The sequence below is a fragment of the Neovison vison genome, chromosome 4 (assembly GCF_020171115.1).
Source record: "Neovison vison isolate M4711 chromosome 4, ASM_NN_V1, whole genome shotgun sequence".
NCBI classification, from domain to species: Eukaryota; Metazoa; Chordata; class Mammalia; order Carnivora; family Mustelidae; genus Neogale; species Neogale vison.
Window position 1 is genome coordinate 132000796 of NC_058094.1, and position 25533 is coordinate 132026328.

Here is a 25533-nt window from a genome sequence, read left to right on the forward strand (position 1 = left end):
CTTACAATCCTTTTCTCGGTTACAGAGAAACTGTTTCAATCTAGAAGGAAAGGGACACAGGTGGACAGCAGACTTCTTGTGTATATCTCTATATCCATTGGATCTCAGTGGCCTAAAATAACAATGATTTACTTCTTGTTCTCATTACTTATAAAATCTATTGCAGATCACCTATGACTTCTTCAATGGGATCTTATGTGGAAAGAGCTCTCCTAACAAAGGCATGTTATCCTGAGGCAGAGAGAAAAAGAGAAAAGACAGAGCCTCTTTTCTACTCAACAGTGATGTCTATCACTTCCACTTGCAAAGCCAATCACATGTCCAACCCAACCACAGCGCTGCAGAATTATCCCTTAATGCAGGGATGAGCTCTGCAAATCCCATGACAACTGGAGGTGTATGCATGTAATCACTGCATGGGAAAGTACAGGAATACTGTACAGGAGTACAGTAAAGGGAACTGAGATAATATTTACTGCATAAATGTACCACTCATTATCAAATGACTTGCAAAACTATCTTGGAAAGTGTTATTTGTGGGGACTCCTAGGTGGCTCAGTTGATTAAGAGTCTGCTTTCAGCTCCAGTCATGATCTTGGGTTCTTGGGATAGAGTCCTGCATTGGGTTCCCTGTTCAGCTAAAAGTTTGCTTCTCCCTCTGGCCCTTCCCACTGTTCATGCTCACTCTCTCTTTCTTTATTTCTCTCTCAAAAATAAATAAATAACATTGTTTTTAAAAAGAAGGAAACCAATGGGGTGCCTGGGTGGCTCAGTGGGTTAAGCCACTGCCTTCAGCTAGGGTCATGATCTCAGGGTCCTGGGATCGAGCCCCACATCGAGCTCTCTGCTCAGAGGGGCGCCTGCTCCCCACCCCCCGCTTGCCTCTCTGACTACTTGTGAAGTCTCTCTTTGTCAAATAAATAAATAAAATCTCTTAAAAAAAAAGAGAAGGAAATCAAGAGGTTTCTACTTTAAAAAGAAGAAAAGCGTATTTTTAGTCTAGATACTTAGTAGTATACAATCTATGAAAAATGAGTGAATGAGTGAGTGAATGAATAAATAAATAAATGAATGAATGAATAAATAAATAAATTTTAAAAATTCTGTTCACTGGGTTTTTTTCATTTGTGGTAGTATCTGCATTGTAATTTGAAGCTATTACAGGTTTTAGATTGTGTAAATGCTGTTATCAACATTTGAAATAAGGGAAATCATTAAAATGATGAAACCATAGGAACAGAGATATTTCAATGTCTCAAGATGAATAAATTGCAAATATCAAGGTCAACTCAAGATTTGTAAAAATAAATGTAGGTACAAATTGGTATTGATATAGATACAGATTAAGTTATTTCTAGGTCTGCTCATTAAAGGGGTCTAAAAGCAATGTCATGTGGGGCACCTGGGTGGCTCAGTGGGTTAAGGCCTCTGCCTTCGGCTCAGGTCATGATCCCAGGGTTCTGGGATCGAGCCCCGCATCGGGCTCTCTGCTCAGCGGGAAGCCTGCTTCCTCCTCTCTCTCTCTGCCTGCCTCTCCGCCTACTTGTGACTTCTGTCTGTCGGATAAATAAATAAAATCTTAAAAAAAAAAGAATTAAAAAAAAAAAAAGCAATGTCATGTCAGTAGCAATAAGCATACCAGCAGTATATAGTATCTAAACTGGAGGCTATAAATACCATTTTCTATCAAAATTATCTAGTCTTCTTTTTTTTTCCAATTTATTTATTTTCAGAAAACAGTATTCATTATTTTTTCACCACACCCAGTGCTCCATGTAAGCCATGCCCTCTATAATACCCACCACCTGGTACCCCAACCTCCCACCCCCCCAGCACTTCAAACCCCTCAGATTGTTTTTCAGAGTCCATAGTCTCTCATGGTTCACCTCCCCTTCCAATTTACCCAAAAGCACATACCTCCCCAATGTCCATAACCCTACCCCCCTTCACTCAACCCCCCTCCCCCCAGCAACCCACAGTTTGTTTCGTGAGATTAAGAGTCATTTATGGTTTGTCTCCCTCCCTATCCTATCTTGTTTCATGGATTCTTCTCCTACCCACTTAAGCCCCCATGTTGCATCACCACTTCCTCATATCAGGGAGATCATATGATAGTTGTCTTTCTCCGCTTGACTTATTTCGCTAAGCATGATACGCTCTAGTTCCATCCATGTTGTCGCAAATGACAAGATTTCGTTTCTTTTGATGGCTGCATAGTATTCCATTGTGTATATACACCACACCTTCTTTATCCATTCATCTTTTGATGGACGTCTAAGTTCTTTCCATAGTTTGGCTATTGTGGACATTGCTGCTATAAACATTCGGGTGCACGTGCCCCTTTGGATCACTACGTTTGTATCTTTAGGGTAAATACCCAGTAGTGCAATTGCTGGGTCATAGGGCAGTTCTATTTTCAACAATTTGAGGAACCTCCATGCTGTTTTCCAGAGTGGTTGCACCAGCTTGCATTCCCACCAACAGTGTAGCAGGGTTCCCCTTTCTCCGCATCCTCGCCAGCATCTGTCATTTCCTGACTTGTTGATTTTAGCCATTCTGACTGGTGTGAGGTGATACCTCATTGTGGTTTTGATTTGTATTTCCCTGATGTCAAGTGATATGGAACACTTTTTCATGTGTCTGTTGGCCATCTGGATGTCTTCTTTGCAGAAACGTCTGTTCATGTCCTCTGTCCATTTCTTGATTGGATTATTTGTTCTTTGGGTGTTGAGTTTGTTAAGTTCTTTATAGATTTTGGACACTAGTCCTTTATCTGATATGTTGTTTGCAAATATCTTCTCCCATTCTGTCAGTTGTCTTTTAATTTTGTTGTTTCCTTTGCTGTGCAAAAGCTTTTGATCTTGATGAAATCCCAATAGTTCATTTTTGCCTTTGCTTCCCTTGCCTGTGGGGAAGTTCCTAGGAAGATATTGCTGCGGCTGAGATCGAAGAGGTTGCTGCCTGTGTTCTCCTCAAGGATTTTGATGGATTCCATTCTCACATAGAGGTCCTTAATCCATTTTGAGTCTATTTTTGTGTGTGGTGTAAGGAAATGGTCCAATTTCATTTTTCTGCACGTGGCTGTCCAATTTTCCCAACACCATTTATTAAAGAGGCTGTCTTTTTTCCATTGGACATTCTTTCCTGCTTTGTCGAAGATTAGTTGACCATAGAGTTGAGGGTCTTTTTCTGGGCTCTCTATTCTGTTCCATTGATCTATGTTTCTGTTTTTGTGCCAGTACCATGCTGTCTTGATGATGACAGCTTTGTAATAGAGCTTGAAGTCCGGAATTGTGATGCCACCAACTTTGGCTTTCTTTTTCAATATCCCTTTGGCTATTCGAGGTCTTTTCTGGTTCCATATAAATTTTAGAATTATTTGTTCCATTTCTTTGAAAAAGATGGATGGTACTTTGATAGGAATTGCATTAAATGTGTAGATTGCTTTAGGTAGCATAGACATTTTCACAATATTTATTCTTCCAATCCAGGAGCAAGGAACATTTTTCCATTTCTTTGTGTCTTCCTCAATTTCTTTCATGAGTACTTTATAGTTTTCTGAGTATAGATTCTGTGCCTCTTTGATTAGGTTTATTCCTAGCTATTTTATGGTTTGGGGTGCAATTGTAAATGGGATTGACTCCTTAATTTCTCTTTCTTCTGTCTTGTTGTTGGTGTAGAGAAATGCATTGATCTTATATCCTGACACTTTACTGAATTCCTGTACAAGTTCTAGCAGTTTTGGAGTGGAGTCTTTTGGGTTTTCCACATATAGTATCATATCATCTGCGAAGAGTGATAGTTTGACTTCTTCTTTGCCTATTTTGATGCCTTTAATTTCCTTTTGTTGTCTGATTGCTGAGGCTAGGACTTCTAGTACTATGTTGAATAGCAGTGATAAGGTGATAATGGACATCCCTGCCGTGTTCCTGACCTTAGGGGAAAAGCTTTCAGTTTTTCTCCATTGAGAATGCTATTTGCGGTTGGTTTTTCATAGATGGCTTTGATGATATTGAGGTATGTGCCCTCTATCCCTACACTTTGAAGAGTTTTGATCAGGAAGGGATGCTGTACTTTGTCAAATGCTTTTTCAGCATCTATTGAGAGTATCATATGGTTCCTGTTCTTTCTTTTATTGATGTGTTGTATCACATTGACTGATTTGCCGATGTTGAACCAACCTTGCAGCCCTGGGATAAAACCCACTTGGTCGTGGTGAATAATCCTTTTAATGTACTGTTGAATCCTATTGGCTAGTATTTTGGTGAGAATTTTCGCATCTGCGTTCATCAAGGATATTGGTCTATAGCTCTCTTTTTTAATGGGATCCTTGTCTGGTTTTGGGATCAAGGTGATGCTGGCCTCATAAAATGAGTTTGGAAGTTTTCCTTCCATTTCTATTTTTTGGAACAGTTTCAGGAGAATAGGAATTAGTTCTTCTTTAAATGTTTGGTAGAATTCCCCCGGGAAGCCGTCTGGCCCTGGGCTTTTGTTTGTTTGGAGATTTTTAATGACTGTTTCAATCTCCTCACTGGTTATGGGTCTGTTCAGGCTTTCTATTTCTTCTTGGTTCAGTTGTGGTAGTTTCTAGGAATGCATCCATTTCTTCCAGATTGTCACATTTGTTGGCGTAGTGTTGCTCATAGTATGTTCTTATAATAGTTTGTATTTCTTTGGTGTTAGTTGTGATCTCTCCTCTTTCATTCATGATTTTACTTATTTGGGTCCTTTCTCTTTTCTTTTTGATAAGTCTGGCCAGGGGTTTATCAATTTTATTAATTCTTTCAAAGAACCAGCTCCTAGTTTCGTTGATTTGTTCTATTGTTTTTTTGGTTTCTATTTCATTGATTTCTGCTCTGATCTTTATGATTTCTCTTCTCCTGCTGGGCTCAGGGTTTCTTTCTTGTTCTTTCTCCAGATCCTTTAGGTGTAGGGTTAGGTTTTGTACCTGAGACCTTTCTTGTTTCTTGAGAAAAGCTTGTACCGCTATATATTTTCCTCTCAGGACTGCCTTTGTTGTGTCCCACAGATTTTGAACCGTTGTGTTTTCATTATCATTTGTTTCCATGATTTTTTTCAATTATTCTTTAATTTCCCGGTTGACCCATTCATTCTTTAGAAGGATGCTGTTTAGTCTCCATGTATTTGGGTTCTTTCCAAACTTCCTCTTGTGGTTGAGTTCTAGCTTCAGAGCATTGTTGTCTGAAAATATGCAGGGAATGATCCCAATCTTTTGATACCGGTTGAGTCCTGATTTAGGACCGAGGATGTGATCTGTTCTGGAGAATGTTCCATGTGCACTAGAGAAGAATGTGTATTCTGTTGCTTTGGGATGAAATGTTCTGAATATATCTGTGATGTCCATCTCATCCAGTGTATCATTTAAGGCCTTTATTTCCATGTTGACCTTTTGCTTGGATGATCTGTCCATTTCAGTGAGAGGAGTGTTAAAGTCCCCTACTATTATTGTATTATTGTTGATGTGTTTCTTTGATTTTGTTATTAATTGGTTTATATAGTTGGCTGTGCCCACGTTGGGGGCATAGATATTTAAAATTGTTAGATCTTCTTGTTGGACAGACCCTTTGAGTATGATATAGTGTCCTTCCTCATCTCTTATTATAGTCTTTGGCTTAAAATCTAATTGATCTGATATAAGGATTACCACTCCTGCTTTCTTCTGATGTCCATTAGCATGGTAAATTCTTTTCCACTCCCTCACTTTAAACCTGGAGGTGTCTTCGGGTTTAAAATGAGTTTCTTGGAGGCAACATATAGATGGGTTTTGTTTTTTTATCCCTTCTGATACCCTGTGTCTTTTGATTGGGGCATTTAGCCCATTAACATTCAGGGTAACTATTGAGAGATATGATTTTAGTGCCATTGTATTGCCTGTAAGGTGACTGTTACTGTATATTGTCTCTGTTCCTTTCTGAGCTACTAAAGAGAAAGGCTCTCTCTTTGCTTAGAGGACCCCTTTCAGTATTTCCTGTAGAGCTGGTTTGGTGTTTGCAAATTCTTTCAGTTTTTGTTTGTCCTGGAAGCTTTTAATCTCTCCTTCTATTTTCAATGATAGCCTAGCTGGATATAGTATTCTTGGCTGCATGTTTTTCTTGTTTAGTGCTCTGAAAATATCATGCCAGCTCTTTCTGGCCTGCCAGGTCTCTGTGGATAAGTCAGCTGCCAATCTAATACTTTTACCATTGTATGTTACAGACTTCTTTTCCCGGGCTGCTTTCAGGATTTTCTCTTTGTCACTAAGGCTTGTAAATTTTACTATTAGGTGATGGGGTGTGGCCTATTCTTATTGATTTTGAGGGGTGTTCTCTGAATCTCCTGAATTTTGATGCTCGTTCCCTTTGCCATATTGGGGAAATTCTCCCCAATAATTGTCTCTAGTATACCTTCTGCTCCCCTCTCTCTTTCTTCTTCTTCTGGAATCCCAATTATTCTAATGGTGTCTAATTAGTCTTATGGTGTCACTTATCTCTCGAATTCTCCCCTCATGGTCCAGTAGCTGTTTGTCCCTCTTTTGCTCAGCTTCTTTATTCTCTGTCATTTGGTCTTCTGTATCACTAATTCTTTCTTCTGCCTCATTTATCCTAGCAGTGAGAGCCTCCATTTTTGATTGCACCTCATTAATAGCTTTTTTGATTTCAACTTGGTTAGATTTTAGTTCTTTTATTTCTCCAGAAAGGGCTTTTATATCTCTGGAGAGGGTTTCTCTAATATCTTCCATGCCTTTTTCAAGCCCGGCTAGAACCTTGAGAATTGTCATTTTGAACTCTAGATCTGACATATTACCAATGTCTGTATTGATTAGGTCCCTAGCCTTTGGTACTGCCTCTTGTTCTTTTTTTTGTTGTGAATTTTTCCGCCTTGTCATTTTGTCCACCTAAGACAAATATGAAGGAGCAAGTAAAATACTAAAAGGGTTGTAATAACCCCAGGAAAATATGCTTTAACCAAATCAGAAGAGATCCCAAATCGTGAGGGGGGATCTCCTCTGATTTGGATCTCCTCTGATTGGGATCTTCCAATCTCTTCTGATTGGGATCTCTTCTGATTTGGGGATAAAAAGAGGTTCAAAAAGAAAGAAAGGAAAAAAAGAAAAAAAAAAGAATTAAAAAAAGAGATTGAATTAAAAATTCAATCAAGAATTAAAAAAAGAATAAAAAAAGAGATTAAAGAGATTGGGATCTCTTCTGATTTGGGGATAAAAAGAGGTTCAAAAATAAAGAAAGAAAAAAAGAAAAAAGAATTAAAAAAAGAAAACGAATAAAGAAAAGTATAAAAAAGAAAAAATGTATATATATATATATATATTAGATAAACTAGTTAAAAAACGTTAAAAAAGAAAAGGGTAAAAGTTAAAAAAATTTAGCAGAAGAAGAGAAAAAAAATGAAAAAGAAAAAAATTAAATTAACTGCAAGACTAAAAAATCACAGGGAGAAAGCCATGAGTTCCGTGGTTTTTTTTTTCCTCCTCTGGAATTCTGCTGCTATCCTTGGTATTGAAACTGCACTCCTTGGTAGGTGAACTTGGTCTTGCCTGGGCTTCTTGTTGATCTTCTGGGGGAGGGGTCTGTTGTAGTTATTCTCAAGTGTCTTTGCCCCAGGCGGAATTACACCGCCCTTACCAGGGGCCGGGCTGAGTGATCCGCTCGGCTTTGCTTTCAGGAGCTTTTGTTCCCTGAGCGCTTTCCGTAGAGTTCCGGAGGACGGGAATACAAATGGCGGCCTCCTGGTCTCCGGCCCGGAGAAGCCTAGAGCCCGGGGCCCCGCTCCCCAGTGCGCCCTCAGCGAACAGCTCCTAGTAACTCCCATCTGCCTAACCTCCGGCCGCGCTCCGAGATCACTGAGCCTGCAACCGGTTCAAGGCAACACCGAGCTGTGAGCTTACTGTTGGCTCTGTCTCTGTAGCCCTCTTTCCCATTCCAATATCCGCAAGCTCTGCAACACTCAGACACCCCCGATCCTTCTGTGACCCTGCAAGACCTGAGGCCACGCCGACCCCGTGTGGGCTTCACCCCTGGTTTAGCCTCTGGAGCGATGTCCCTCAGCGGAACAGATTTTTAAAAGTCCTGATTTTGTGCTCCATTGCTCCGCCGCTTGCCGGGAGCCGGCCCCTCCCCCCGGGGTTTATCTTCCCGTCGCTTTGGATTCACTTCTCCGCCAGTCCTACCTTTCAGAAAGTGGTTGTTTTTTTGTTTCTAGAATTGCTGTTCTTCTCTTCGATCTGCCGATGGATTTGCAGGTGTTTGCAATCTTTAGATAAGCTCTCTAGCTGATCTCCTGCTAGCTGAAGTAGTCTCAGCCTGCTACTTCTCCGCCATCTTGACTCCTCCCCCCAAATGATCTAGTCTTCTTTGGGGATAGCTGATTTCAAGTTCGGGGGAAAAGAATGGGTCATGTGACCCTCCCTGGGGCGTTTGATATCATGAAGCAGAGGTGTTCTCCAAGACTAACAAGATCATGGCTCAAGACACAGAATCCAGTTTGAAGGAGCTCTCACGGGCAAAATTTGTGACAATTTGAGCATAAAAAAATTGCAGCATCAAAGCTCATTGAATCACTGAAAATCCATGAAAAATCATGAAATGAGAGACTAATAGCTCCATGGGCACTTCTGTTGGATTTTGGTCAGAGGCATCCTTGGGCCATATGAAGTAACCCCCTCGATCCATCCCATGTGCTATTGTCCAACATATCTTATCTTTGTTCGTAAATATGGTGCAGGGTGTGTCAAAAATAAACCAAAAACAGCCAGAGGACAGTGATGACTCATGTGCCATTTTAGAACCATCAGCCATGAGTCTAATTGTTATTCAGTGACAACCAAAATCACAATTTTGACCAGACTAAGAGAACAGTGATTAGTGACAGATATTATTTTACTTATATCATCTGTTTTAGATAACTGCAGATTTTCACAAAAACATGAAATAAAATCTTACCAGAATATTTGAATTTTGTGAAGATTGGCTACATAGATACTTAGTCAATTAGCATAAATACCATCTATAGAATTGTCAGGTCAAATTATCCCAGAGAGAAGCTCTTATCATAGCTTCTCAGCTGTGGTCACTGATGGTAACTATGCTTGCAATGAACATAGCATTACCTACAGAGTTGTTGAAACACTGTGTTGTGTACCTGAAACTGACATAACATTGTGTCAACTATACTTATATCAAAAAAAAAAAAAGGAAATTTAAGAAAAGACATAGGAAAAAGACACTTAAAAGACATTTAACTGAGATAGATTAGCAGGCTATTGCTAAAACTTAAAATTTACCTTGATAAGGAGACATTTGGAGATAGAGTGGCAAAAAAGAAAGTGATGTGTGTTGGTCCACATTATCCTGCATGAAAAGCGCCCCGACCTGGATAGGATAAGGCAGGAAAACAGACCTCTGTGCATGTGGATTGCTTATGCTTGGTGCAAGGATGTGGACGTCCAGTGTAGTACAGAGATGCTTGTGTGCTCTCTTCCTGACCCAATGGCCTCTTTCATGTTGAGACTGCAAGTCCAAAGGATAGACCCACAAACAAACAGAATTGTCCACATGGAAGAAGGCAGGGAAGATGGTGTACCCTGGCCAGTGTGTGCTAGGAAATCGGGAGCTGACAGTTATGCACACAAAATGGAGAGACGGACAGTATATAAAACAGAAAAACATGGGTGTACAGCCCAGATTGGGTCATTCAACTCAGTGGTGGCCTTCTTTGGGGGAAAGTTCTCAATAATGACGGGTGCAAAAAGATACACCACATTTCCTACCCTTCGTTGTAGGTTGATTTTGGGATCAAAACCCTTTGTGTGACCTCCAAGCCCCAGATAAGCTTTGGATGGAAAACAAGGTCGAAGCCTTCTTCTGGCTTCTATCTATCAGCAACTGCAGCCACAGAGATGTGACTGTCCCCTAGCAGGGGAAGGGCCACTCTGAGAGCAGTAGGCACAGCCCCCAGCTCTGGGATGGCAGGGACACTTCATTCCTGTGTGGCGGTGATGGTCTGCGTGACCGTGGTGGGAGCAGCTCTGCAGCTCAGAGCATGTACAGGACTCTGTGCTGGCTGACCTCGCACCTCCCTGTCCTTCAGCTACCTCCTAGGCACCCGATTCTCTGTGTTCAGCCCACTTTCTGCACTAAAGCCGGATGTGTACAGGTGGCTAAGTCAGCTGTTTTTGTCCTATACTGGTGTAAGTGGAGGCGGCAGAAACACGGACTTGGGAACTATAGTCGGTCTCTGGGAGTGTTTGGTGTTTTCTGTTAAAACAAAACAAAATATTCTTGGGCAGAAAAAGAGCTTCCCAGGACTATATAATGACTTCTGTGAACTAGGTGCCAGACTTTGCCTGCACCTGCTGGTGGTGGGAGGGGAGGGTTGAGGGGTGGTGTTTCAGGGGTCCAGCAGGGAAGTGCCTCCAGCTGCAAGGGGAAGGGAACTAGGCCTCACTGAAAATAAGGGAGAAGACAGATGTAAGGCAGATGCAGACAGTGTCTGCGGGGATGAAAGGAATGTGTATGGTACATTGCCCCCATTAGGAATGAATGATTGTGGGAAATAACGAAAATTCATTTCCGAGTAAGGTGAAAGGAATATCCTCTTCACAAGCTAGGTAAGTGCAACCCTCTGAAATTACTTGTGATACAACCCAGAAGAGGGTAAAAAAACGTTATATTGCATTTTCAATAGGGAAAAATGTGGCTTCTTTGGGAAAGGAAAAGAATGTATGGAGGAGAAGAAAAATGCTTTTGAGACTGCATCAGAGACTTAGGATCCAGAGAAATGAGCAAGAAAAGGAAATTTGAAAGCAAACAAACTTTCATGAGCATTAGATTAAGCTGATATTGCAAGTGGAATGAATGAAGAGGAGGACAACTTGAACCTCTCCTGAGTTGTAAAAGGAAAGGAAGTAAAGCATAAAATCATGAGAGAGTAGGGATTAAAATGGAAGACGGAGAAGATGTATTCTAATTAAATTCCAGAGGAACAGGCTATATAAATTTGAAAGTATAGTTATCTAAGATATAAAATAAAATTTTCATAATATAAACTATAATCTAAATATCTTATTAGTTCTCAGATAACACAAGTGCAATAGAAAAACCTCTGAAAATGTTCAGAAAAATAGGGAGGGTGGTGGGCACACATCTATACACAAAAAGTGTATGGATGTCTCCAAAATATGGAGGGATTCTGAAAGTCATTAATCAAACTTAAAAATCAGCACAATGTTTTCATAAATGAAGTTTTGGTATTAGGAAAGAAATTTGACAATCACTAAGTGATAAAAATTAACAAAATAAACAAAATAAACTTCAAAATAAACTTCAAAGCTAAAATAAAAAGAATAATTTACCCTACCAAATATGAGAATCTACTATAAATCATATTATCTCACTGATATGAGGAATTTGAGAAACAAGACAGAGGATCATAGGGGAAGGGAGGAAAAATGAAACAAGATGAAACCAGAGAGGGAGAGAAACCCTAAGAAACTCTTAATCTCAATTAACAAACAGGGTTGCTGGAGAGGTGGGGAGGGATAGGGTGGCTGGGTGATAGATACTGAGGAGAGTATGTGCTGTGGTGAGTGGCATGATTTGTGTAAAACTGATGATTCACAGACCTGTATCCTTGAAGGAAATAATACAATATGTGTTAATAAAAAATAAAAATAAAAAAAGGATATTCATGAATGGGACAGAAGTAGCTAAACAACATCATTACATGTATATACGACAAGGACAAGGGCAAATTCTATCTGTCAAAGGTGACTTGGTTTTGGGATGAGTATCTTCTAGAATATTAAAAAAAAAGGTAGCTTTCCTTAATATTATAAAACAAATAATTCAAAACAGTTTTCAGTTGCTGATGAATAAAACTATTCAAGAAATAGGAAAATATACTTTAAAAAAATCTTTCAATCTCTTGTTGGAAAATCCTGCCTAATCAATAAATGAAAACTAAAAACATGAAAATAATTGACAGATGTATTTAATTAAAATATTAAGACATAAAAATTCAGACAGCTAAGCAAGGAATCACTTTTAGAGACCTAATTAAATGTATATAAGCATTGAAATATTATGTCTATTTATATACAATGAGCTTCTTCTATTCAGGAACAATGTCAACAATACTTGACAATAGGAATGGGTAGACTGAGACCTGCAGGCAAGTGCTGGCTTTAGCACTAGTTTAAGGTTTAGGGAGAAGGGGCTGCTGTACCATTTCAGCTCTTAGACAGTGGGGTCCCGGCGCCCTTGGAGGGGTTACAGAAGCATCAGGATACACCACAAAGCGTGGGCAGGAAGTTGCTACCCAGAATACTTTCTCTGTTGGAACCGCAGTCCCAATTCGAGTGGGTAGAGGCTGAATATCAAAGTTGCCCCCAAATCCACAGAAACAAGTGACTGAATCAACAGTCATATTAACCTGCATAACGCAACGAAAGCACTCGATGTTTCATAAAATAATTGAAATGGTTTAAAAAATACATTACCATTTGTTAGCCTGTCAGTCTTACAAGTAGGAAAGACCATGTGGTGAGGCAATACGGAACATCTTGTACTCAGCTGGTGGGTCCATTGATTCTACCTTTTAAGGGAAAGACTTCTTAAATTCTCACACACCTCATATTTGAATATCTTTTGGTTTCTCAAGCTAATCTCTAGAAATCGGTGCTACAGTAAGCAAATCACATGTATATGGTGCTCTGTTGCAAGGGTATTAAGTACAGCATTGTAGTAGAAAAAGGACTTAAAAGTCTTTGAATTGTCTAATCATATGAAAATGGTCAAATTTGTAGTGCATTCATCCGGTTTATAAAACATATCAACTTTCATTGCCCAACATGGATAGAAACTTCATGGATTGGAAAGATGTTCATATAACACCCAAGCCAAGAAAAAGTATAGATGGGAATTATACAAATACATAAACAAGGCCTTATAAACCAAGGGTAGCAAAGGCACATCTTGTGAAAATGAAATAAAAGAAGTCAAATATGTATACAGTCTCAGAGGCTACAAATAATGAAACATATAGCCTATAAACAAAGTCGCATGAATTAATAACAAACTTAAAAACAGACACTATTAAATGGAAAACAAAACTTGTCTACTAACTTAAGCAAGCAGAAAATAAATGGTGCCTAGGAGATCTGACCAAGGGCAAAAAATTGTTTGTATAAAGAGAGACAGAGAGAGAATTTTCTGAGCAAGACACCAAACCGAGGGATCATAGATAAAATTCAATTTCATAAAATAATCTTTTAAGGTATATGAACAAAATTGCCCAAAGTAAAATGATAAGTGAATATCAGGGAGAAATTATTCACAACATGTTTAAGATGAACAATTTCTGTTATTGGCTGGATAGAGAGAAAGATGTCATGCTTATGGCTAGAGAGACTAAAAATTAGTAGGGGATATTTAGTCAATTTTGATTTTTAAAAAGATTTATTTATGTACTTACTTATTGGAGAGAGGAGAGAGAGAAGAGAGTGAGCAGGGGGAGGGGCAGAGGGAGAGAGAGAGAGAGAAGCAGACTCCTCATTAAGCGGGGCCCCCAATATCAGTGGGGCTTGAGCTCATGACCCTGAAATCACGACCCGAACCAAAGTCAAGAGTTGGATCCTTAACTGAGCCACCAGGTGCCCTTAGACAAGTTTGTTTTCATGTGAGCTTAGAAAGTTCACACCATTTGATTCCTTAACTATTTTCTTAAGGATCTATGTTATAGACAAACAGACATAATGTATGTCTCTTTTTATTGAATAATATTTTTACAGTTTTTTTTTTTAATTAGGGGCAATGGCTAAATAAGCATGACCTGGCAGTCATTAGGAAGACTGAAGCACATCCACAACTATAGAAAGGAAAACACTGCAGCTCTTTCTTTCCACAATAGGACAACCTTGGCCCAGTCCTTCCCTAACTTCCCATGAGCGAGGAAGAGATGCTAAATATTGATTGGGTCATTCACTTTTATTGCTGCTATAACAAATTACTACAAGCTTTACAACTTGAAACAACAAAATGTATTATCTCGCCGTTGTCTAGGTCAGAAGTCCTGGCTCCCTGGATTGGTTCTGTGTTTTGGGTTTCACCCTGAGTTATTACTGAAAGCAAGTTGTTTGTCGTTACTTACAGAGAGGCTCTGGGAAGGCTCTACTTTGAGCTCATGTGGATTGTTTGCAGAACCTAGGTCCTTGAAGGACTGGCACGGCCACGTCCTGGAAGAAACCTCCTTTGTTCTGGAAGCCTCCCTGCCGTACTTGCACCCTTGTACCCCAGAGCTGGCAAAGGCACATGCAGCTCTCCCCAGACTTTGACTCTTTCTGATGGTCTCTCTGACGTGTCTCTCCGCCTTCCTTTTCTGCCTGCCTCCTGCTTGAAAGTGCTCCTGTGATTACACTGGGACCGCATAGATCATCTCTCTTAAGGACATCTGATGGGTAAATATACATCCATCTGCCAAGTCCCCTGACTAACTAGATTCATACTTCATATTTCTGCCTGTCATACCCACCAACACAAGGGCACCCTGTCCCTAAGCCTCAGAAGGCTTGTTCTCTGCTCTGTATAGGTCTTATCTCCCAACTGGTAAATAGGAAATAGGCCAGGTTTTCTGGCTCCTGGAACAGGTAATTCTTACTTCCATTTTTTTTTTTTAATTTTATTCATTTATTTGACAGAGAGAGACACAGCGAGAAAGGAACACAAACAACGGGGGCGGGAGAGGGAGAAGCAGGCTTCCTGCCCAGCTGGGAGCCCAATGTGGGGCTCGATCCCAGGACCCTGGGATCATGGACTGAGCCAAAGGCAGACGCTTAAAGACTGAGCCACCCAGACACTCCAATTTTTACCCCCAATGTGCCCTCACTGCATGCATGGGATAACTTGCCATTATTACTCCCCTTCTTCCAAGCGCTGACATAACTGGGGACCGTCTCTTGAAAGATGTACCAGCCGAGGTCATTGTTTGGACACTCGCGGTACATCCAAGAGCTGTATTTCTTAGCTCGTCTTTCCCTGATATAGAGCTGTTTGTCAAAATAAAACACAAGGGGTGTGGTGCAGGGGGCTCAGGGAATGTGTGATTTTAGGCACTCTCCCACCTGCTGCCTAGTTCTTGACAGCAAGACTCCGGGGGCCGGGGTGAGGGTGAAGGTCATACCCCCAAAGCCCAGCTGGAAAAAAGCTGCCTGTTGATCTAGGAGATCATCCACCCAGGAGAGATTTTATTGTGTTAAGCCCATAAAAATTTGGGCTTCACCTCACAAATAACCAGGAGTTAAAAAATACACATTTAATTAAACTGTGGAGGTGTAGAAGGGACTGGAAACATGTCTGAGGAAGAAATACAGTCTTTAGATGCTACAAATTATAACAGTGTGTAACTGCCATATGTCCTAAAGTTCCAGCCTGATTATCTTAATGACAACACCACCAAGGCGAGGTAGGAAATGACTAGGAGGACAGGAAACAAGTATGCTGAAGGTTCTCTGCCTAAGAGCTAATTATTTTAAATATTACAAGTTCACTTTTCGAATTACATATTGTCAGGAAAAAATATTCAACTAGGATACTGATTTCATTTTTAAGATTTTATTCATTTATTTGAGAAAGAAAGAGCACCTACATGGATGGGAGAAGGGCAAAGGAAGAGGGAAACACTAAACTATTTTGTTTGCATAGTAGTTTACAAATCTACTGAAACCACTTTTATTTAAAAAAAAGAAAAAAAAATCATTATCCTGGTGGGGCATCTGGTGTCTCAGTCCAGTAAGCCTCTGACTTTCCCCAGATCATGATCTCAGTTTCCTCTGATGGAGCCCTGACTGGGGTCCTGAGCTCAGTGGGGAGTCTGTTTCTCCCTCTCTATTTCTCTCTTCTGAGTAGATGATGAGGTCTGCCCTTGTCCTGCCTGCCTACCACATGTGTAGACACCTGGACAGCATCCAAAACCTCATTTTATATCTACAATTTCTATATACTGTGTCTGAAACACAATTAAAAAAAATAAATTGTATGAGAAGTCAAGTCTTAGCTGAATATCAAGAGAAAAACCCAAAAGAGAAAAGAACAAGAAATAAAGAAAACAAAGTTATCAGACATAGATGTTCAAATTGCGAGTGCTATATTCAGGCACTCAAAACACCATAGGAATTGTAAAAACAAACAAAGCAAAAAGAATAAAATGAAAATTATGTATTTAAAAATTCAAATATTTGTATTAAAATGGGTTATTATAACTTCTAGTTTCTGGCCCCCTGTGTAAAGAATTTTGAAGACATGACTTTCTTCCTAACAAGAAAAAAAGTGTAAAAAATAATAACTTTTCTTAAATTCATTAGATAATTGAAGTCAAATACCAAAAACAGGAGAGAGAGGAGATACTGAGAATCAGACGTCATTGGGAGCAGAAGCTCAGGAGTAGAACCTGGAACTGGAGACAGGATGGGGGAGAGGAACATCTACCCTGAATTGGTCAGATTGTTAGAAACTCCGTGTGGATTAGACTGAGAGCTAAACGTTTCAGAGATGCAGGTGGAAGTCCTGAGTGCAGGACCTCAGCTTGTGAGTTTTACTTCAGGAACCCCAAAGTTTCTCATCATAAAACATAGAGCAAACATAAAAAATTGACTCCAGATAAAATCTTTGGTGGATATTTTCAAATATTATTAAATTAAATATCATTTATAAAAAGAATAGAGAAAAATCCCTTCATTATTCTGGAAGGGGGGGAAATTGGAAATATTCTGTTTTCCCATGAGTCAACTGTATATACAGTGGTATAGATATCATGGATCTGGAGTATCTTAAAATGTGTATTGTGAACACTGAAAACTATCAAAATTTTTCAACCGAAGTATAAATTATATGCAAAGGGGAATGAAAAAGGAATCAGAAAATGCTCAACTAAAACCAGAGAAAGCAAAGAATAAAAAAGGAGCAAAGAGCAAATATAATGAAATATAAATAGTAAGTATTTACCAAAATGGCATATTTTTAATTAACACTATCACTAATCACTTTCACTGTGAACAGCAATTAAATTTTTTTATTTGTTTGTTTAAAGATTTTATTTATTTATTTGAGAGAAAGAGAGAGAGAGAACAAGTGGGGAGAGAGGCAGAGAGAATCCCAAGTAGACTCCAAGCAGAGCACTGAGCCCTGCAGGGGCTCAATCCCAGAACCCTGGGATCATGACCTGAGCTGAAATCAAGAGTCAGTTTCTTAAATGACTGAGCCACCCAGGTGGTCCAACAGTTTAAAATAGAGATTTTCAGAGCATTTTAAAAAATGAAGATGTACATATCTACTTCTTAAAAACTGCTTATTATAAACATCTGAGTTAAAATTAAAAGGATTTTAAAAAAAAGATATACCATTATTTTTACTGCATCTCACAAATTTTGATAAATTTTGTTTTGTTGAGTTCAATTTTTTTTTTTTAAATTCTCTTGACAGACTCCTTCTTTGACCCATGGGAAATTATGCTTAATTTAACAGTTTGGGTTGTCTATATCGTTACAGATTTCCTGTCTGCTTTCTTGATCAATACTGACAGAAAGTTGTTGAAGTCTGCAACTACAACAGGATCTTTGTCATCACCCACCAATTAACTTGCAAAAATTAAATAGAATGAGCATTCCACGTGTTGCAGAGGATGTGCAGACCTGAGATTCTCATGCACCATTCATGGGGTATAAAATGGTGCAACTGTTTTGGAAAGAAAATTTGACAGTCTCTCAAAAACTTAAGTATATGGCTACCCTATGATCCATTCTACTATTGACCTGAGATTAAATAAAGCATATATTGATAGAGCTTTTTTGTTTGTTTGTTCTTAGGAGAGAATCTAAAGCAGACTCCTTGCTGAACATGGAGCAGACATGGGGCTCAATCTCAGGACCCTGAGATCATGACTTGAGCTGAAACCAAGAGTCAGACACTCAGCTGACTGAAACTCCCAGGTGCCCCTGAACTTTTGAGTGGTGATTCATGGCAGTTTTATTTTTAATAGCCAAAAATGAAGCAACCCAAATGTTCATCACCAGGTAAATTGATAAACTACAGTGCACTGATGCAATGGAGTTCTACACAGAAATAAAAGGAAAAGATCGTTGCTGCATAAATAATATGGATGCATTCCAAAATGACAATGTTGAGGAAAAGAAGTCAGGGGGGAAAACCTGATGTTTTATATGTCTATAATACTATAAAATGCAAATCGATCTGCTGTGCAGAAATGATGAGAGTAGGTACTTGGGAAGGAAGGTGCATCAGGAGTGATAGTTTATAAACGAACATGAGAAAACTTTCAGGGAAATGGGCATGTTCATTATCTTGGTCTGGTAATATTTTTATTTGTGCGTACACAAATCAAGACTTACTAAGTTGTACACTATAGATATGTATGCTTAATCACGTCAGTTATGCCACAAACATTGTGAAAAATAAAAATAGCCATCTGTATGAAGGGTTTCCTTTCCAAAGGGATGCCCCCACCCCCAGCATTGCTGAGTTGTATTTCCTTCCACCCTCAGAAACCCACTTCTATCGCGGAGGTCTCACTGCAAACAGAAGTTACACTCTAGTTTGGGGGACTATTTCTAATATCTCCAAAGGTAGCATCCAGCTGAACTGAGTGGCCAGTTACAATTACAAAATTGCATGTTCTACCTCTAAATCAGCCCAGAAACTATTCAAATCAGTGCCCATTTTTTTTTTTATTTTCAGAAGCCAGTGATTTTTTTTTAGAAATGTATATAGCAGAAATACCTACACTGTTCTCCCTGTTTTTTACAGATAAGAATATATATTAATTGATTTACACTGATCTGAATGTAACAGAATACAAGCCAGGTGGTCTGACTGAGGGGCTGGAAACACTCGGGCAGAGCTGCATCTGGGCACAGGTGTCTGCGGACAGACAGGTCTAATCCAGGAAGCCCCTGGACTTCTCCATCACTTCAGCTGTGAGTGTCTCCAGTTACATTATATCTTTCTTAAACTGCATCAACCGGGGGGCACCTTTTTATAGGTTCTTTTAGAGACCTTTATGATACACTTTTGTGTTCAGTTTTCAAAGTACCTCCATTGAAGTTAGGGATTTGAAAGGTTTTGACCACTGAACTATTTTCTGCCAATTTCCACAATAGTGGTTCTTTTCTTTGTTGTTGTTGTTCAGCGATTATGGAACTGTACACAGAGTCCCAATGTACAAAGCAGAGAAAGAATAGGCTTTCTTTAAGGAGAATAGGGGTCTGGGGCCACACCCTGGCTTCCTTAGGTTCAAACCACTGAAATGGTTTGAAATGTTCTGAAGGCATCACCATGGAAACCCTGAGTTATCTGGAACACAATTTCCAAACCACTTTTCTCCGATGATGCCCAGACCCCATCATGGATCGAATCTGGGAACTCTGCTCTCATTCTATAATTGGGATTACTCTTAGACATCCTGAAGGCAGAATGCCTGCTTTCCATATATTTTTTTAAATTTTTATTAAAGGATTTTATTTATTTGACAGAAGAGAGAGATTACAAGTAGGCAGAGAGGCGGGGAGGGGGGTAGCTGGCTCCATGCTGAGCAGAGAGCCCGATGTGGGGCTTGATACCAGGACCCTGGGTTCATGACCTGAGCTGAAGGCAGAGGCTTAACCCACTGAGCCACACAGCCGCCCCCCTGCTTTCCATATTAAAGCCCATTTGTAAAATTCCACTCTTTCTCTCTCTCTCTCTTGCTCTCGCTCTCTCTCACACACTCGCTCTTTCACAATCCTTAACAATATTTCCAAAAAGAAAAATGATTTTCGGTATTAATAACTTTAAAGTTCTTCCCATTTTTATCCTAATACCTTTATTTTTTTAATTGCCTCCCTACTTTTGTTCCCACTTTCTGTCATTTTTAACGTGATGTATTGTGATAGTGAAAAATTGTAAGAGTCTTTCTGTTTTTAATGTTTTTTTAATTTGTTTAGGATATAATTGACACACAATGTCACTTTAGATTCATGTGTACAACATAGTGGTTCCACAAGTTTGTACAGAACGTTATGTTCACAAGTGTAGCTAAAAGCTGTTCTCTATAATACAATTGACTAGATTCCTTGTGCTGTGCCTTTTATTCCCAGGACTTATCCATGTTACTCCATAACTGATAGTCTGAGTCTCCCACTCCCTTCACCCATTTTACCCATCCCCTTCTCCCCTCTCCTCTGACAACCATCAATTTGTTCTCTGTATTTATAATCTTTTCATTTTTTTAAAGCTTATTTTTTTGTTGTTGCTACTACTTTTTTTTTTCAGCATAAAATAGCATTCTTTGATGGAGAAGTCATGCAGTTCAGCCTAGATGATGGCTTGTTAATGTTCTTTATCCTTTTAAATAAAACAGTTGAGAATGGGTTTTAAGATACTTGAGTAGATACTACAACAACAAGGCCCTAAGAAAAGGAGGGTTCAACCCTTTTGCTGTTAGCCTTTTTAAACAAAAACTCTCTTTCATCCTCTGTTTGCCCACTGTACAGCATCATGGCATATCACGCAATGGCCACCCTGGGTAAAGCAACCTCACCCTTTCAGAAATACTAAGACTATAGGCAGTCCTATCAAGAATATAATGAAAAACACCTGTAATGAAATTATTCTTGCATGTCACAATTTAAAATTCCCCTTGGAAATTTCTCCACAGTCCTATGAATTTCATTTAAATAAATTGGAATTCCTGCATTTTATATTTTATAGTATTGAAGAAAGATGTGAGTTCAGCATCTTTAATCAATATTCTGGGGAAAAATGTTTTTCTGAAACTATAATTTGAAATGAAATGCCATCATACATTTGGTGCCTAATTTATTTTTAATATATATATGAGGTTCTTAAGAATGCTAAATATATTAAACCATGGTAGTAGAAACTAAATGATTGGGCTGCCATATTCTAAAATAAAACTCTTAATAAGCTTTTTTAGATTTTTAATTTTTTAAACAGATTTAGTTATTTCATATTACTCATAAAACTAAGTTCTTAACCTTCAGGATATCTTATTCCCATTGTACTTGAAACCAAACAGAATGTTTTCACCAGTTAAGACCTCCATGAACTCCTTTCAGTATCAACTAATTTTGATATATTAGTCCAGAAGCATCAATGGGCATGTAGAAAATATTATGAATTATTTCATTAGACATTTGTAAGCATTCACCTTTCAGTTAAGCACTAAAAGATTAATTGCTTGCCCTTAGGATGTTTTATGTTTTATTACAAAGATAAATAACTTGGTCAAATTTACACAGCTACTAAGTGTCAGAGCTAACGATAAAATACAGGATTCTAAATTCACTTTATTACATTTCTGGACAAAACTGACTAGAATCCAGGACACACACAAAATTAAAAATAGTTTTCCACCCTGAATCCAGAATAATCGAGCATAATGTCACTGATATAGTCAGAAATATCAGTACAGCCTTGTTGTTTCATTTATCCATCACACACACATACGAGAGATATAAGCATCTGGTGCACTTCTGCACTGTAGTTATAGCTCTTGTGAATGGGCAAGGGAATGCGTTCTCCTCATCTGCCCCCACGGGGCTAACACATCCATTTGCATCTGGTCCCAGGCTACTAGAGGACTGCCTATGGTCCTTTTGTAATCAAGTCTGCAACAATATTTGTGAAGCCACCCTTCCCTGATCAACAACCCCATTTTTACTCTTCTCATGCATTACGACTTGAAGGAATTCCTTGAATTCCCCCTGGATTTCACCCTAAGCAAGACTTCAAAAACACAGGGCAGAATGTCTGATAAGGATGGCAGTTTGAAGACAGAATCCTCTTTTCAAGTTACAAAATAAAGGTCAAAAAGAAACAAGGATTCAAAGGTCAGAAAAATTAAAAATAAAAAAAAAAAACCCAACTGGCAGAAGATTGAATGAATGTCAACTGTGGTGTCATCATACAGTGGAATACTATATATGCAAGAAAAATTTAGAATCTACACTTTATTCAAAAGGATGGGTGAGTTTCATAAGCATATTAATGAGAAAAAAATCTAGACCACTCACAAATGCAGATGCTATGATCTCATTTATCTAATCAAGAAAACAAGTCAAGTTTTCTATGCTCTGTGTGCCTTGTGAGAGCAGTGAGGATGGGCATTAAATGAAGAAAAACTTTGGTGAATTTTTTGAGATGTCAGCAGCAATCTAATTCCTTACCTGGATGTTGGTTCCATGAGCAGGTTCATAGTGTAAAGCTTCACAGAGCCATGTGCCCATTTCATACATGTAACATTTCAGTAGGATATTTTAAAGGTGAAAAAGCTTTAGTTGGTGCATCAATACATTAATTTTCCTGTTCTTTATGAATTTTCTTGTTTTTAAAAACTGCACAGCAAATAAAAAGATAAACTATCTTTTCAAGCAGCAATTAAAGGGAGAATACACTTAATGCTGCAAACTTCAAAATAAGGATGTTTCATTGTCTGTTCTCTCCTTTCCTCAGATTCTATAAATGCTCGTGTACCATGAATGCATAGTCTTTATAATGTAGCAGAGAAATATTCCTAAAGACATCATCTTATGAAATAAAATGGGTAAACAACAGACATATCCTCACTTGGGGTACTAGGGCAATGCAAGGACACATGCTGCTCCTGTCCTATCTTACCCTGTCTTAGGGATGGTAACCAAATCAGTTAGAGGAGGACACACAATTAGAAAGGAATGAATCTGTTCCTAGTCCAGATGATATAGCTGGAAATCCAGGAAAATCAACCCTAACATGAATAAAAGGAATTTTAAAAATGTTGAAGAGAATATAAAATAAAGATCATTTCTGTGTAGGGTTATAAAAGAAAAAAAAATAGTAGCTGGGACAAACTTTATCCAAAATGGCTGAAAAATAGGAGGAGGAGGACGAGAGGAGGAGATAACGACAAATTTAGACATAAACTTAGGAAACGTGTGAAGATCACAGGAGGAAAACCCCAAAAGAGCCCTAAAAAATGCAACAAAAGACTTGAGCAAATAGAAAGATACCTGTGCTTTTTGATAGAATGACCCAACATCATGCAGGTGTCAACTTTCTCTGAGTAATTACTCTTTACCGTGACACAGATAAAATACCAAAAAGGTTATTTTGGGAGTCATAAAGAAAGACTTCAAAGTTCACATTTAAAAAAGGAACAATAGATTAGGTACAGTTTGAACACTAAAGCCAGGAGAATAATGCATTTTTTGAAAAAGAGATTTTATTTGAGAGAGAGAGACAGAGAGAGAGCCATCAGGGGAAGGGCAGAGGGAGAAAGAGAATCTCCAGCAGACCAACACCTCCACTGATGATGGAGCCCAACATGACATTCAATCCCAGGACCCTGAGATCATGACCTGACCTGAAATCAGGAGTTGGCTGTTTAAAGGACTGACCCATCTGGGTGCCCCCAATAATGCATTTTAACATATTGGACAAGCAAACATGAGCATAGTTGTAAGTAGATAAAATATTGAAATAACTCATCCTCACGGGTCAATCACCGAGCTTCAGTGATATTTAGCTTGTTGTCAGTCTATTCTTATATATTTCCCTTTATACTACCCAATTCCCTTCTTTTCATATACATGAAGCTACTTTTTATATAAAATTCTCACTTCATAGGAAGCGTAGAGCTGGAAGGTTATTTTCTCAATTGCTTTGTGAAATCTTCCCAATGTGTAGCATAGTATAACAATGGATGTAGAGAAGGTGTGGGAGCCATTGGGTGACCACATGTTGTCAACAGGAAAGTCTTACATTTTCCAAGTATTATCCTCCAGATCATGAAACGAAAAGTCTACCCTCATATCACTCTCATAAAACAAACCATAGGTACTGCTAGCTGCAGCACAATGGAAAACCCACAATTGCGATCATGTCATTTCTTGCCAGAAATGATGAACATGAATCTGAACTTTGGAAACAATAAAAATAATCCAAATTATGGGGCAATTTACAACAAAACTGTCCAGGACTCATTAAAAAGGTCAGTGTCATGAAAGAACAAAAACATTGGTTGGGATGGGAACTACATGAATGGAGCCTGGACATACACAGCATTCAAACATGGTGCATGAGTGCCAGCTGGGTCCTGGGACTATACTAGGGGAAGCCGTGAAAGGCATTCTGTGGATATGGGAAATTTAAATACAGGCTAATGATTAGGTGGTAGGACTGACTCAAAATTAATGAATTCTGTAGGTGTGGTGTGGTAATGGTATTGCAGGTAGAGAGAAAGGTGTCTTTTTACCTAGAAAATGCATGCAGGAATAGTTGAGATTAAGGCAGCATGTCATCTGCAAATTATTTTAAATATTTCAGCAAAAAAACCCCGTATGTATGGAGAGAGATCCAGAGAGAGGGAGAGGTATAAAGGCAAGAATTGCATAGTGATATTCTTTCAACTTTATGTATTTATAAAATTTTCAAAATAGAAAGATGAGATAAAAGAACAATTAAATGAGTATGCATGGAAATCAGAGGGAGAGAATGAGAAAGAGACCAAGAGATGGAGGATGGGAGGGGGAAAGAGAGAATGAAACTGGGCAAAACAAAAGGCAAATGAGTCTCATGTACCAGTGGTAAGAAAATAATGGGGTAGAATTATTCACTCTTTTGAGGCAATAGACCGTACCACATCAAACAAAACTAGAAAAAGTTAAAAAGATATGACAAAAAGTAAAATACTCCTCAGAAGGGAAAAAACCAAAGCCAAAACAAAACAAAAAAACAAACCATGATGCCACATACAAGTGTCAGAGAGGCTAATGAGGAAAATACAACCCAGAAAAGATAAAGACATTTCCAAGGGCCTCAAGTAATAGAAACTCTAACAATGATACAACTTTAAAAAGAAACAAATCTCAATAATTAAACACAAAAACAAACAAACAAACAAACAAAACAAAACTGATAAAATAACTGAATGAAATTAAAAAGGAGATTGGAGACACTGTTTGTAAGAATGCAAACTGGTACAGCCATTCTGAAAAACAGTGTGGACATTCCTCAAAAAGTTAAAAACAGAACTACCTTATGATCCAACAATTGCAATAGTAGGTATTTACCCAAAGAATATGAAAATACTAATCTGAAGGGGTAAATAAATAAATAAACACTGATGTTTATAACAGCATTATCAACAATAGCCTGATTATGGAAGCAGCGCAAGTGTCCATTGATGAATGGATAAAGAAGATGTGTTAGGGACACCTGGGTTGCTTAGTCTGTTAAGTATCTGACTCATGATTTCAGCTCAAGTCTTGGGATCTCAGGTTTATGGGATTGAGCCCCACATGGGGCTCCTCACGCTGCATGAAATCTGCTTGAGATTCTCTCTCTTCCTCTCCCTCCATCCCTCCTCCTGCCCATGCTCTCTCTCTTTCTCTCTCTCTCTGTGTCCCTTTAAATAAATAAATAAAATCTTTAAAAAATAAGAAAAAGATACGAGATATATCATTATATCTAT